We start from the raw sequence: 16537 nt of genomic DNA, 5'->3' as shown, positions 1-16537 counted from the left end.
CCTCAGTGGGACGAGGCCCAAGGTCCCTGTCCACCTACATGGCTCTATGATGCCATGACTCCACAAAAGGCTCCACAGCAAAGTGATTTCCTGCTGTTTGACCCTCTGCCTTACAGAATACCTATTCTCTGGTGATGAACCCACATGGGGTTGTTAGAAATCAAGAGCCAAGGAGAATTGATATGGCCGGTCATTATTGTTATGTTAAATAAATTACATGGAACTATGTGAAAATGCCAAAAAGCCTGACATAAATATATACTTTAAACTAAAATGAAGTACCATTTCTGGATGTAGTATTTTGAGAAGAAAAACATTTACAGTCATTCAAATCCTAGCCAGTCTTCTCCTAAAACCTCTTATAAACTATAGTCCTTTTTGAGAATGTAGTTTTTTTAAATTTCAGTTCCATATAGGAAGGCTGAACTTGGAGATTTATTTATGCTGTTTTCTTCAACGCATATTATTGACATGTTTTGGGGAGTAAATGATAGAAACAGCTGTATGCAACAAACTTCACCTTACATACAATCTATTATACTTAAAAGAAATCACAATATGTTGCTCATGGAATTTGAAATTTCTAGCTCAAAGTCTGTCTGTCACTAATTTATGAAGCAGGCTGTTATGCTCCAAAATATAAGCTTCTCCTTTAACTGTACATATTTTATGAATGTTCTGAAATGTCCTCTTTGGGAAGAAAGGAGAAAACAAATGAGACAGAAATAAAATTGAAGGTTTTTCATTTATTATGCTGGATGTGAGTAGAATTTGGACTCTACCACAGCTTTTCTAATCAGTAACATGTATTTCTATGTCTGATTTTTTTATGACTTGACTTTCAACACTCTGTGCTGAAACCCAGACTGTGAGGCTTGCACTGATTCCTTCAGTGAGAACAAGGCAGGTTTATGCTTCCCAGCTCACTCAGCCTAGTGCTCTGTATTGCTATGACAAAGGGCAGTATCTTGCCTTTCAGCATGTGGTTAAGTCACAGCTAGGTGCTTGTTCCCAGGCCACGTGTCTTGAATGAAATATCACAACTTTCAGCTGCAGGGATTAAGGGACGGCAGCATCAATAGATGTTCAAGGGAAGCATCAATATGCATGAAATCCATCAATATATATCACAGGTGAAAAGGGTATCAAGGGGCCAGGGCTTCCCTACTCCCAGACATCTTGCCTTCAAGAAAACAAATCATAGGAGGAGACAGTGAGAGAGAAAGGTGGCCTTGCAGCTTCAGACCACGGGTCAAACAAGCAATGAGAGAGTTTCCACAGCAGTTTTTGCTCTGAGTGTTTTCTCCTCTCTGCCAGCTTTTCCACCCTTGTTTCTCCATCCAGCCAGACTCCTCCCAGCTTAGCCCTGGTGAAGAGATATGCATGCAAGAACAGACTGCAAAGCCTCAGAGCTACATGGATACTTGGGACATCTCTCAAGCATGTGCCAAGGCAGGCACCAAGCAAAGCAGGCTGGTGAGCCACAAGCCTGCCAGACCAAACCTGCTGGCAGCTCTCAGAAGATCTGGTACTGCTAGGACTATCAGTCAGCACCACCATTTCTGCAGCATGGTCAGTTCTGTTCTCATCTACTGGTTAAGCCACTGCTTGAGAGAGGTCTGTCTGCGGCAAAATTTAAATGTTTTAAGTTGATATTAAACATTTAATGCCCTGATTGTATTGAACCAATTTCTCTCATGAGAAAGTCAATGGCAATGCCAACAGCAGACATGAAAATATGCACCTTTATTTAATAACATTTGTCTTCACATTCATCTGTTAGTTCAAGTCAAATTTACCTTAACTGTTTGTGTCGTACTTTGACATAAACCTTGATGGCATCAATTATTTATGCCATATATCTGAAGGTTATTCCAAGATGTGATGGATGCAGACTTTTTTTTTTTTAAATCTGAACAGCTCCACTCTGTATACAGAGTAAAAGGACAGAAAGTACCTGACTAATCATTCAGAGAAATCCTGATACAAAATTAGCTACTTTAATATTTTGCTGAAAAGTATTACTATGAGCAAATATTGTGGTATCTTACTTTTATTCAGAAGAGAATGAATTAAGAACATTAATAAAACCTAAATTAAACAATTTAATTAGGCATCTGATCCTTAAGGGTGAAATTCTTTCCTCAGCACACAAACCCAAATAATTGGGTAACATGGATAGGGTTAATTAGATACATTTTATAGAGCTCTATAAAAGTGATACACAGTACAACTCTCAGATAAAAAAAATAAGGAAATATGACTATAAACATATTAGTGTAATGCTGTGACAGAGATTTTTAAATGTGCAAGGGTTGGAAAATTCTAAATTACACCTCCCACAGCAACTGTATCTCAGCAATAATGCATATATAAAAATGTCAAGTCTAATGCTACTTACTGTACAATATTAAAAAAATGTCTCTATAACTGAGTAGATATATTTAGGGCTATTCTGGGATTCAGAAGCCACAGAATGTCTCAGGGACATTCATTTCCAGTTCAGCAAAGTATTTAAGCAAACATCTAATATTGGGCATGCAGCCAGTCTTTTTGATGACACCCTCAATCACATAGTTATAGCCAGAAATAAAATTATTGTTTCACTGAAATAGAGCTATGTAAAACCTGTAAGACATGTTCTATGCAGCCAAAGTCTGACTCTGGCTCTCAGGTGGGGAAAGTTGTATAATGTAAGCATGTTACATATGCTAACGTTATTTTTTTTCAATGTTGTTTATATAAGCCCTGCCATATTTATCTGTATTTGTTGCTGACCCACAGATAACAGCTACATTCAAGCTGCAGCTAATATAAGGCCTGATCCTGTACTTTAAAGTACACTGCTGCCTCCAGTGTCAACTGCAAGGTCATAATGAACCAGATAGTGTTCATCTGCACCATATGAGGCATAAGGCACAGTTGTCAAGCTATAGATTTCTGAGAAATGCGTGATTAGTGCAGGAAAAAATGACACTGAAGATAGACAAACACACACATTTTAGCAGGCACTGTGACAGCCATAAACATCTTCTGTTTACACTCTGTGAGATGACCCCACCTAGCCACACTTAAGGGGAAGGCAGATGAAACCATAACTTGGATTTGTCGTAATGACTACCAGTAACTTCGTAGTTACTGAATGAAGAAATTCTGGTGAGAGTGTGGTGTGACTAAAAGAAACATTTCAGGAAAAACACGCATAAAGAGAAAGTTAAATGTGAGTGTGAAACTAAAACAAACTTTCTGGAAAGACTGCCTTGCAGAGATAGTTTGCACCAATTATGTTCCTTAACATCTTCCTTGAGAAACATCTGCATATCTTGGAGGCTGAAAAATACACAGGGGAGAAAAAAAAAAAAAACAACTCAACAAAAGTAAGGTTTTGGTACAGCTCTAAGAATAGAGAGGTATGTGTGATATTTTTTTATGCACATTTCTCTAACAGCCTCTGAAATAATTCTGAAACTATTTAGATCATTTAGCTAAAATTGTATTTTATTTTTCCCAGAGATAATTAAGATATGCCTTTAGATAGCTTCATATTAATGACTAGTCATCTTTAAAGGAAAGGAGTGCCTTACTATTTATCTTTAACACTGAACCACTTTCACAAGACCCCATCTCCCTTATTCGGTCATTTTCAGTGACACCCAAAAAAGTAAGAATCAACCCTTTCAGAGGCTGAACAGTGGGTTAATAAGAGGAGCTCAGTGCAGAAGAAAAGCTCTGTGATGTCCAGATTTAGCAAGGAGCTCTTTCCCCTGAGGTTTCCAGCAGCCCTGGTGATACAGTCGGTGGAGGTAGACCTTGGTTTCCAGCAGCACTTCCTCCAGACCCCAGGTGGTACCCACCCCAGGATGCCCACATGCCTTGCCCAAAACTCGTTGCAGCTTTCTTCGGCTAAGGTACTCTGAGCCAAATTGTCCAAATCCTGATCCCCACCATATTCCTGTGTGACTACTGCTTCCATACGTTAACTCCTAAATTTTGCACTGCAACAAACCTGAAGAGTAAAACCGTTGCATGTAAAGGATTTTGCCTGTCACTCGTGGCATCTCATTATGCTTTGCCTGCCCTAATGTACACTGATGGTCCAAAGAGGAGATACTGAAGTAATTGGAGTCCTAACTGAGAGCTGTTGAGCATCCTCTGTGCCATTTGGGGGTTTGGTGGGGTGTTTTGCACCTTGCAGCATCCAAAAGTTCATCAGCCACAGAAAGCCTGAGGGCTGTAGTGCTCCTGCTCTTTGAGCCAATATCTGCAGCTGGGATTTCAATTTTACAACCAATGCTGAAGCATTTGTGGGGGCAGAGGGAGGGGACAATTTCCTCAGCCAGAAGATCTTTTTAAAGGGAAAGAAATCAAACAATTACTGACTGCAAGACGACTGGAAAAGGTTGCGGGGGGTGGTGGTGGTGATGGTGTATTATTGTTGTTGTTTTAAATCATATGCAGACAAAGCCTAGGCTTTACTTTGTTGATATTTGTAGGAGGAGGTTAATTAGTGTTGGCAGAAGTCTCAGCAGCAATGTATAACTAGTCATACGGTACTGTCTGCTCCCAGCCTTATAGAATAGAGACAAACAAGTTAAAAAGGCAAGGGGAGGAAGGAAGGGTTTCGTCTCCACAATCCTTGACAGAAAAACCATTTAGCAAAACAAACATAAAATAATTGGATTCTTTGTCTTTGCTTTCTTTGCCTCTTCTTCAGCTAAGTGTTTGATTTAGCTATTTTCTTTACTCTTTCCAAGTCTTACATGTGTTGAGTAGCAATAAAGGTGGCTGTGCCTCTTTTCTGAGGCAACTACAAAAGCATGTTGGGAGTTATTTCAGTGGTCTGTATGGTGCAGAGAGTGCCTGTGAAATTTTGATAGTACACATCAAGGGGACAAATTAGTCAGATTAGTCTGGATTTCCTCTTTAATAAATCCATCACACTATACAGTATTCTTCATCCCCAGATTCTTGTGCTTTGATTTTTCCACAATAAGGACTTTTTATCAAAACACTCTTGAGCATCTTTTTTGTTTCTTCAGGGGAAAAAAAAAAATTCTGTAGTGCATTTGCATTAGAGCATGGATTTTTAAGTGCTAAACGTAGTCTTGCACTACTGGTTTTCATTATTTTGAAAATATGTTTGATTTCCCTAGATGTCTAAAGAGTAGCTGAACAAAAATCTATTTTTATCTAGTCAATATTTGGAAACACTGTGCTACCTATGTTTCCTATTGATTTCCAAGTCATGCAGAATTTGTCCTACAGATCTCAATCAGCAGCACTTTTAGATGCGAAAATATCTGCCAAGATAAGACACTTCACTGAAAGGCAGCACCTACAACATCATTTATGTAAAACATAATTGCTTATTGGTCAGTCTCACCTAGATTAGTACGAGAGAGATTTATATTTATCTAATTTCTAAGAACACCCCTGTTATCTGTTTACCGGAAAGGACTACTGCCTACATAAAAATCCTACAGAAAAAAGTAAATAGTGTCCTGTTGGTAATGACTACATTTTAGGATCCTCTAGGTACAAAAATAGGCCCTCCAGCCCCCAGCTGCCAGGTCATAAATTACTGCAATGCCTCATGCTTGTGTTTTGACGGCTAGTTGCTTAAATCTACTCTGCTCCAGAACCTACTCCTTGTTTCATAAAGAAGTAGAACCTTTAGAATTAGTTTTGTATCTCCACTTCTCACATCCAAAAAATGCTACAGAGTTTGGTTTCAAATATAAAAGAGGGAAAATAAAAATGCTGTTATTAATGTTTCCTATGCTTTTAAAACAGCAGTTCTGAACAAAATGTAGGACTCCCCAAATTATACCCAAGAAAACAGAAATACTCAATAAGAAATACTTAACCTGTGGCTCAGGTTAAGTGGAACAAGAACATTAAAAAAGAGTAAGAACTATGAGTTTTCATGGTGTGTAGCAGCGCTCTGATGAGCATTAACCTCCAAAACAAATACTCTACCCAGAATGAAACTACTTAGTCTACTAGCACTGGCACATGGTTTCTCACTGGTCATTGGAGTCCTGCTTTTCAAAGTTATATTAATTTACTTCCACCTATATATGTTCTTCTTTTCAAGACCCTGGCATATCCCAGTTCAATTATCTGATATGTGTGCAAATTTGGTGTTTGTGCACACCTAGTTCTCTACATTATTCATTGCATTTGACAGATTTTTAATTCAGATTTCTTAGTTGCTATTGCCATTGCACCTGGTGGAAAAAGCTAAGATGCTGAAGGCTCTTAAGTGACTCAGTAACAGCAAAAGCAGATGGAAAATGTGTTCCAAAGTGACTTAACCCCACCTACAAAGAGCCCGTAGAAGGCTTTTACTGATTCACTGCAATTTTTGAGGTACACAAAACAAAGGAAAGCAAAAATAATGCTAGAGTATAGCAGAAATGCTGTGTGAAAATTACAAAAGATAAAAACCAGAAAGTTGAACTCTATACAGCATACCTGACTATTCTACAGGCAATGTTATATGTGTTAGTGGTACACATATATCACTATATGTACATGAAGTATCACTTTTAGTACAATTGTTTTTAAACGTAATGTATTGCTTTATTTTTACAAACTGTACTACAGAGCATTTATGAATCTACTAATAAATGCAGTACTACCATAAATAATTTAAATCAAATTACATTTGTCGACTACACCAAGTATCTTTAATGATACATTATCCTTGATTTTTTTATTGTGTTTGTCCCCTTGCTTGTTGACTGGTAAAAATTAGTATACTGAAATTGATCTCCCAGTCATTAGAATGAATTAAGGATGGCCTACTAGGTTTCCAATGGAAGACAAAGATTTTTTCTTTCTATTTCCATTTCATCTGACACCAAGGGTACTGATAGGACTGTGTAAACAAGTGCTGTAACAGAAATACAGATTACCAGGGGGAAAAAACCCACTACCACAACTAAAAAAGCATCTCAACAATTAAAAATAAATGCCATAAATAAATTTTTTTGATCACTGGCCTGGCTATGAGATTTATAAAAACTTCTCCAGTTATGTCAGCTCACATGATAAAGCTCCTCTACCCATGACCCCAGCATCACTGCAGGTCATGACCAACACACCTCACAGTGCAAACTGCCAATCAACATCCCCACATGCTCCACCAACCTCAGGCTACACATCCCACCATCTGGGAGAGCCAAAGATTTGCCAAATCCAGACCTGGACCCAAGGCGTGAGATTACAATAGCTTTTTGTAACCCCTGCCATTGTCCAGCGCATGGGCCAGGGATTGCGGCTGAAGCTGAACTGTCAAGTTTGGGCTTAGCTGCCCCTCATTCACATCAGCTCTCCTGTTCACTGCTGGCGTGCCCAGCAGCTGTGCCTCCAGACAGGGAACTGACACTGGATGCACTTGGGACCAGCACACAGCTCAGGAGTTACAGCTTCCCCATTTCGCCTGTTCCTCCTTAGGCATACAAAACCACCCCTTTGTTTTATTCTCCAGTGATATCAAAAGCCTAGAAGTCCTCTGTGAGGCATGACCTTGTCACAAGAAGGCTCTGAGCAGCATACAGGAGAAGTATCAGCAAAAAAGCATCAGTGCATGAGTTGTGGTGCTATGCATTCACATCAGACATAGACAGCAGGTTCCTCTGATTTCTGCTTATGTATCCTCACTGACTCCTTAATAGATCCCTCACTTCCCTGCACAAGACTTACTGCAAGAAAAGATCTTTTTTTTGTGTGTGTTTACAGCATCTTCACTATTTGCTGGCTGAAGCCGGGTGCTCACCACAAATCTCATACCAAAACTGCCAAAACACTTTTGCTTAGTGTAGGAAATCTTCCTTGAGTCTGCAGACTCAGTAATTTGTAACTGTATGCTCAGCTGCTTTCTTTTCAGAGGTTAAGAATCTTCCAACAGTAACCCAGTATTGGTATTCATATGTTGAAAAGAAGATGTGACCAGCCAAGAGCTGGGAGGCCTGCAAGAGTTAAACACTTACTGGCTAAAGCAGAGCAACTATCTTCATTCATTCATACGGTTGAAATGTACAGTTACACCAAGAGAAATTCTTGAAGTTCAGTCCTGAGCAACAGAAAAGCTTTAAGAAACCAAGTCTCAGGTTTTCTACATTTTGTGTTCATAAATCTTGTTAAACTTTAAAATGCACAAAAAAGAATCTTAGAAGGAAATGTTAATTTTATTACACTTGCAGACTAATTGGTGAGACAAATACTTTGGTTTGCAACAGCTCAAATATTTCCATTTGATAGACAAAAAGCATAAGAAGTAATAATATTGGTAATAAACTCTGAATTATTGACAGTGATTATTTCTTGTAGTCACATGGGATCAAGTTTTCAGCCTGGTATTATCTAAGCCCTATTTTTGAATCTCTAAAATCTTGCAGGCAAAACATTTTTATTTTATATTGTATTATACTTTGTTGTTCTTCCAACAAAAATCCTTTAAAGACTGTTTCTTGAAAATAACTTCAGACATTCCACATGAAATGAGGTAAGTAAATGGAAGTGGGAGTCTGAGTACAGTAGGTCCTGGAAGGAAAGGAACAGGCTTTTCAGAAAGGTCTAAAGATGGCAAAATGGCACATGCAAGAGTAAACAAATTGAAATGTGAGGATGCAAGGGAGGCCATGTTTTCCTGTTGTGATCCTGAGGCAGAATAGCTATCGATCCGACACAACCCATATAATACTTTCATGTGTAATTGCACCATTTTGGACAAAAGTCCTATATTGGGTTTGTGTGGCAAGGTTTTGGTAGCGGAGGTGTTACAGGGGTGGCTTCTGTGAGAAGCTGTTAGAAGCTTCCCCTGTGTCTGACAGAGCCAATGCCAGCCAGCTCCAAGTTGGACCTGCCGCTGGCCAAGACCGAGCCCATCAGCAACGGTGGTAGTGCCTCTGGGGTAACAGATTTAGGAAGGAGAAAAAAGTTGCAGGGGGCACAGAAACTGCAGCTGAAGAGAGGAGTGAGAACATGTGAGAGCAACAACCCTGCAGACCCCCCATCAGTGCAGAAGGAGGGGGAGGAGATGCTCCAGGCACCGGAGCAGAGATTCCCCTGCAGCCCGTGAGGAAGACCATGGTGAGGCAGGCTGTACCCCTGCAGCCCAGGGAGGTCCACGGTGGAGCAGATCTCCACCTGCAACCCAGGGAGGACCCCACACCAGAGCAGGTGGGTTCCCGAAGGAGGCTGTGACCCCATGGGAAGCCCGCGCTGGAGCAGGCTCCTGGCAGGACCTGCGGATCTGTGGAGAAAGGAATCCACAGAGCAGGTTTTCTGGCAGGACTTGTGACCCCGTGGGGCACCCACGCTGGAGTAGTCTGTGCTCCTGAAGGACTGCAGCCCATGTGAGGGACCCATGCTGGAGCAGTTTGTGAAGAACTGCAGCCCGTGGGAAGGACCCACATTGGAGAAGTTCGTGGAGAACTGTCTCCTGTGGGAGGGACCCCATGTGCTGGAGCAGGGGAAGAGTGTGAGGAGTCCTCCCCCTGAGGAGGAAGGAGCAGCAGAGACAATGTGTGATGAACCGACCCAAACTCCCATTCCCTCTTGCCCTGCACTGCTGGGGGGAAGTAGAGAAAACCAGGAGTGAAGCTGTGCTCAGGAAGAAGGGAGGGGTGGGCGGAAGGTGTTTTAAGATCTAGTTTTATTTCTCATTATCCTACTCTGATTTTGACTGGTAATAAATGAAACTAATTTCCCCAAGTCAAGTCTGTTTTGCCTGTGATGGTAATTGGTGAGTGATCTCTCCCTATCCTTATCTCAACCCACAAGCTTTTTGTTATATTTTCACTCCCCTGTCCATCTGAGGAGGGGACTGATATAACGGCTTTGGTGGGCACCTGGCATTCAGCCAGGGTCAACCCACCACAAGTCCAAAACAAAAAAGCATCAGCATGATACCTGGAGAGATCTAAGCCAGCCTTAGCCTCCCGTTGCTAACTGAGCTCTACAACAGAAATACACACACAAAGATGAAATGTGTTATCATTTAGTGAAAGTGTAGACCTGGCCTGTAAGCAAGTAAAAGGCAACAGGAATAGGCATGCAGAAAGGGACAGCCAAGGGACAGGGCAATGGAGAATGAATTCATGAGAGAGACAGCTTTTGGGAAGTGCACTGGCAGCAAAGACTGAAGAAATTCCATACAAGCAAAAGGGTTTTCCTGGTTTTCACTGAAATTTTGTAGAAACTATTAAACAAAGTTGCATCACAGAAACAACCTGACTCCATTGTCCATTGCTCCTCAAAAAGTTTTACCAAGCCATTCAGGTCAAAAGGAATAATACATAACAAGGAGGAGATTGTGTGTTTTTATACCTGAGTCTGGGAAACTGATTTAAATTAAAAAGAAAGTTCTAACAAATATTGGGCTGGTTGGCTGGTTTTCCTTCTTCCCCACCCCCGCCACCCCACCCACCTATGCCTTTCCTTTAAGAAAAAGAAATAATCAAAGATTCTAAAATATGTTTATGGAGTTTGACCCAAAGACATGGAAATCAATGGGCACCACTATATCAGCTTTGGAGAATAGTGGATGAATTTAAATTATTTTGTTCTTTGCATCTTGATTTTTTTCTTCACTTTTCTTCTGATTCAAGAGCATGGAACTGTCCCCTGGCCAATAGCTATGTAGTTTTTCTGAAGGACTCAAGGTCCTAGCTCAGAGATCAACTTGTTTTCCTTCATTTTTAAAAAAGAACTATAATTGGTTGGAATTATCATTTATATTATAATTTTGAAACAGTGGAAAAAATCAAGGGAATGCATTGCCATGCAGTGAGGGAGTGGTAGACATAATATCTCTTTTAATTTATAAACAAATACATGCAGAAGGAGAGAATATGAACACAGATTTCTTTACTTCAAAGGATTTCCAAATGCTCTTGCCTAGCTGATATTTTCCTAAATTGGCTTATACTGTAGGGATCAATTAAAATATCATTGCTGATAAATTGCTGCAGGGAAATTGCAAGTCTGGACAAGCATATCCTCATTTCATGATGCACTATGTACTCATATATTTACTAAGCAAAAAGATTAATTAAACGGAAAGTTTAAGAATTATTCTTCAGAATATCTGAATACATATGCAAAAAATAAGGAAAGGGTCACTTTGAACAGGACATTACGAGGATGGGGTTTTATACGCTGTCTACCTTTATACATCTATCTCAGGTGCAAGAATGAAGGATCTTGGCTCCCACAAAGGTTCAAAAACCCCAGAGGATGACAGAGCGCTCAGCTGCACTGTGGACTCTGCATATGAAACCAGGTTCCTCACTGACAGACATAAGTTTACCATAGACATTATTTCTAGATATTGCAGTGCTCCCTGGTCTGGACACTGCAACCAGCCACTTAAAACAAGCTGGTATCTGTTTCTGGATAAAATTAATCATGGATGAGCATCTGGTCTGTCTTGAAGCTCCATTATACCCCTTTGTAGCAGCACAAGCAGTTCATGGAAATACACACTGGATTGTTAAACACAAAGGTAGTTTTGTGCAGCTCTTTAGAGGTCACATTTGAAAAACAGAACTCTGCAAAGGCTACTGGGATGAAACAAGACCAGAAATTGAGAAGCATCTAGCATTTTACAAGGAATATTTAGGAGCTAGCAGAGATTAAATGCAAAGATACATAATGCAAAATCATCATTCTGCATGGGAGATTTTTTTTCTCTTGTATTTCTTGCTGCTTTTGTTATTGCTTGTTATTCAGTGAGACGCATTCTCTCATATATGCTTTTAGATCTCTCTCTATATCGGCTATACCAAGATATTCTGATGGGAAGCAGAAATGTGGCTCCAGATTCAAACCACAAGGAGCAGCACCTTGTGTGTCATGGTAAAGATGTTAGCTCATACTCTAAACCAGAAAGACTTCCAATTGATTATTTTGCATCACCATACTCCATGAAATGTCGATCAAATCATGACTAACACTGAAGAACTTAGTCAGTGCCTCCTAGTACAGGAACGCAACATTTCACCAAGCCAGTTAACCTGGCTAGCTCATGTAAATTCTGAAATCAAGACAAGAAAATTACCAAATTAATATTTAAAATACTTCATCAAAATACTACCCACTATATGCAGGAATAATTTTGTACGTGCAGTTTTTTGCAGGCTTTACTTAATTATTTTTTTTTAGTCCACTTACTGTGTTTTTAGCAGCAATATACTATTCAAACAAACCTAGCCCATAAATTACGCAGGCATCAAGAGAAACACCAAACTGAGTCACCACTTAGAAACCAGCCCTTAATATTCCATAACTAATAGTCTGTAAGTGAAAGAATAACATGTGCTTCAACGTTGTCATTGCCTTGATCTGTAACAAATGGCTGTACTTTTAAAGAAAATTTTTATTGGCAGAATTAGAGTTTAACCAAAAAGCAAACAATTACATATTGCAAAACAGGTACATCCTTTTATCCTCTTTGTGGTCAATTTCCTTTTTAGGCCCCAGTGTCTTGATCACTACTGTTTGATGAATCAGCTTTCCTGCTAACTAGAGGTGCAGAGCCATCATCTAATGAAAACACTCTGCATTTTATGGCTCCCTAGGCTGTAGTTCTGCATATTAAAATAGAATTTCAATCTCAGTGTAAGAAATAAAATCAAATCTAGCATCTGTGGTTTGAACAAAACAGATAAAAATGCTGCTCATTTAATTTTAACAATATTTTTTAATGTTAGAAAGTATAAAAAGAGGCCCTGCATGTAATTAAAAAATGCCTATAAATTAGAAATAAATTGGTAGAAATCAGCACAATTGTTCAGTACATGGACTAGTTTCATTAAACACACAAATTCGATGGCAAAGAGTATTGAGTCCTATTTAAAAGTAACAGAACTACTGTTTTACCACCTATTACATATTGCTTTCATCTGTTCAATAAAAGATAGATCTAAGGTGAATGGACTTACCTCATCAATCTCTTTGGGTTTCCTAACTCTTTTCAGTGAAGAAGATAATTTTTGCGAGGATCCCACAACAGCACCTTAGCTTTTTTAAAGATGATGCACATGAAAGGCACCAATACAGTCTGCCAGGAGGTACTGAAAATGATGGTTTTTTAGGGGACAAGTGAATCTTATTTCAATCTGTTCAAAGGGAAGACACTCATCCTTTAACACAGTGATACAGGAACAGAAATACTGACACCAGTGTTAAGGCAAAACAGCCTTATAAAGGTACCATGCATTCAATCTACTGTAATTACACTATACCAATGTTTGTCTGGGGTGACTTTCCTCCCCTCCCTGTAAATTAAGCAAAATTCCCTCTGTTTTTTTCCCTTCCCTTCCCTTCTTCCCTTCTTCCCTTCTTCCCTTCTTCCCTTCTTCCCTTCTCAAAATGGGTTTAGCAGAGCTCTGTAAAGGTAACTGTGATTCTGAGTTTCACAAAGGCCCATGGTCTTTGCGCAGGTTAATGTACATGCTTTCTCCTGCTGCTGAATTCAGCTTCATAAGGGACAATCTATATCACTGTTTCTTTGCTGTCACATTTCATTTTTGCTAATAATGTTTTCCCATACAAATTTTTCCCATAGAAGGCCTGGAATTTAGTAACAAAAGAGTAAGAAAATGCTACAAAGCATTAGAAGAAATTCTGCTTTTTAAAATTTTTTATTTCCTTCAATTATTCCTCTTTTTAAGAATAGCTACATAGCAAGAGTGGTATTTTCTGTAACAATACCCAATGTTACAAGGAACAGATGGATCTCCTGGAAACCAGAAAATAAGCCATAAATGCTAAACTTTATCTAGAGCACAGAAAAATGCACACAGAAGGCCCATATTCTAATAAGCTGAAAATGTCTATGATCTAAGTAGTTTATAAACTTATTAATGGAAACTTTGAGTGCCTCAAAAGCTTAAGTTAATATTAATTCTTCATTGTTACAAACGAAAGTATGTTTAGGCATAAAATAAAATGACAGTGAAAATAATATTATTTTTTTAAAAATCAACAGCAAAGCCTTACTTTAGAGATAACTTTTAACAGAGCATCTGTTTTCATACAACAAGGTTAGCCCTTAAACATATTTCTACTCCATTGACTCATTTTTCTGCTGATCCCTCCTATCAAAATATACAATATTTGTCTTCCGTAGTTATTGTTTGCAGTGATATTCCTTGTTAATCTAATGCAAGGTTACTGTTGTGTGAAGGAACATTACAAAATCGGATCCTATTTTTATTATCAAGAGTTAAGGTTGGACCATATGATCCTTGGAGTCCCTTCCAACCTGGTATTCTATGATTCTATGATAACAGTAACCACAGGATTAAATTTAATATGATATAAGAGGTTTCATGATGTGGTGATGGCCTGTCCCTGCAGGATGTGGGATGCCATGAAGTGTTCCACAGTGCCAGAAATCTGTAGATTTAGTCATTTCAGTTGGGTGTATGATTTTAGAACACAAGCTTCTAAACAAACATTAATGGCAAAGTAATCTCTGACAGGAATAAAGAGTAGAGGGACTGAAAAAGCCTAGAGTATTAGTTAGAGATAAATGAACACATTTAAATGGTGCACTGCTTCAGATTTCTGTCCATATTCAGAGCTATCCATATCCTGAGTAGTTTTTCAGCTCAGGGAAATTTAGTTAAGGACTAACTAAAATCAGCCTTACTGTACAGCTGTCCACCTTCCCCTTCTGTCCTTATCCCCCTTCACTTTTCAGAAGCAAAAAATAATATTTTAAGCATTCTGAGACAGAGATTTTCTGGGGCAGCCTGGAAGATGAGAACAAAAAGTATATTTATACAAGTTTTGTAAAAAAATGGGCTCCTTTTCCACAACTCTTCTCTTGGGATGAAGACAGTACTTTCATACACAAAAAAAATTATTTTCCATACACAGAAAATTACATGTCTTTCATTCAGCAGCAGTAGGTGTTGCCGTCTGTGCAGATGATCTGTGGATAATTTAAACCTGGAAGTTCTTGACTTCTTAGCCTGTTTAGGGATCCCAAAATCCCTCCCCTGACTTGTCCTTTTGGCCTTATTGCCCAGATCTCCCACAAGTCTCCAATTTTGAGGTGGTTATCTGAGGCTAAAAGTTTTATACATAAAAATATTATTTCTTCCAATATATTTTCTTTCACTGTGCTCACACTCATACCCAACACAGTATCCCATGCAAACACAGCAGACCCTGAGGAGTATGTCACCTTCTCCACAAAGGCTCCTTGAATTGAACTACTCTAGAGGACAATGATGGGAAGGAATAGTTTTTCATCTAGCTTTTTAACAATTGGCAATTGTTAAAATTGTTGTCTTCTCCTGGACAAAATCCTACCTGTACAAGCTTTTCCAGTGCTACTCCACTATGAAGAACAACCAGCAGTTTTGACTGCTACCATGACATTCAGACTTGGGCTAACAGAATACCAGTGCGTAGTGTAATGATAATTAAATAGGCCTTTAGCAAAGCAATTGTAGAAAAGTGTGATCATCTGTGCAGACAAAAGCAGTTCTTGGTGAATATTTCACATAGGTTTGTTGCATTACTGCAATAGCTCTACTTTCAGTAAAACCGTCTCACAGGCACTTGTATTTATTCTATGGCCTTTGCACTGGAGAAAAAAAGTGTAGTCCAAAGAACTCTAAAAAACAGGCTGGCACTGTAATTCAGTGAATGACTTCCTGAAGTGATTGATGTCATTTTGCCCTTGTACTTTTATTTTAAAAGTCAAAAGATTCATAAGTGACCTTGCACAATGAGTAAGAATAAAGAAAATTCACATCCCGTGGATATAAACATAGACAGTTCTCCTTGTCTAGGGCAACAAGTCTCTTTCTTGAACATGGTCAGAAAGGCTGGTTCAGACAAAGATTTTTAAAGGCCAGTAGTAACCTTAGATCTTATATTCTGACCTTGAGTACAACCAAGCACAGAAATGTGCACACACACACAGACATACACACACAAATTAAAATTTCATATATTACTTCAGCCACTTTCCAAAAGCTGCCTGGCTAGAACAAAGAATAAGAAATATCATCTACCTGCCCAGGCAATCTATGAAATGTGAATAGTGTTTTGTTATTCCTCTCTTATATATAAGTGCATTCACTGTTCACACACACATGCTTATTTCCTGCAAAACTTTCTGGAATATCTGTGTCTGGAATATATATGATTGTCAATTGATTTACACTTTCCAGGCTGATGGATTCCCAGCTTCAAAAAGAAAAACTGGCTATACTGGATCTCAAAATCTTGGTTATTCACCCTTTATGTATGAAAGTAAGAAAAGAAACTTGTGCTTCTTTCTAAAAGTCCAGATTATTTCCCAAAGCCAGTTTCTGTCCAGAAGCAGGACCCCTACCAACAAGCTTCAATCTAGCTGGTCCAAGAGTGTGAACCTCAAGGACTTGCACTCTTGCTCAGAACTGGTATTGGCTAGTACTGGCCCTGGTCTCTAAGCCATACCTGTTCTACCAAACTAAGCAGGGTTTAGGCATGGGAAGAAGAGGACAAAGCTGAATAAGGGTGT

This window comes from Haliaeetus leucocephalus, unplaced genomic scaffold (genome assembly GCF_000737465.1).
Source record: "Haliaeetus leucocephalus isolate CR32 unplaced genomic scaffold, Haliaeetus_leucocephalus-4.0 Scaffold605, whole genome shotgun sequence".
Taxonomy (NCBI): domain Eukaryota; kingdom Metazoa; phylum Chordata; class Aves; order Accipitriformes; family Accipitridae; genus Haliaeetus; species Haliaeetus leucocephalus.
This window is presented reverse-complemented; position numbering follows the sequence as displayed.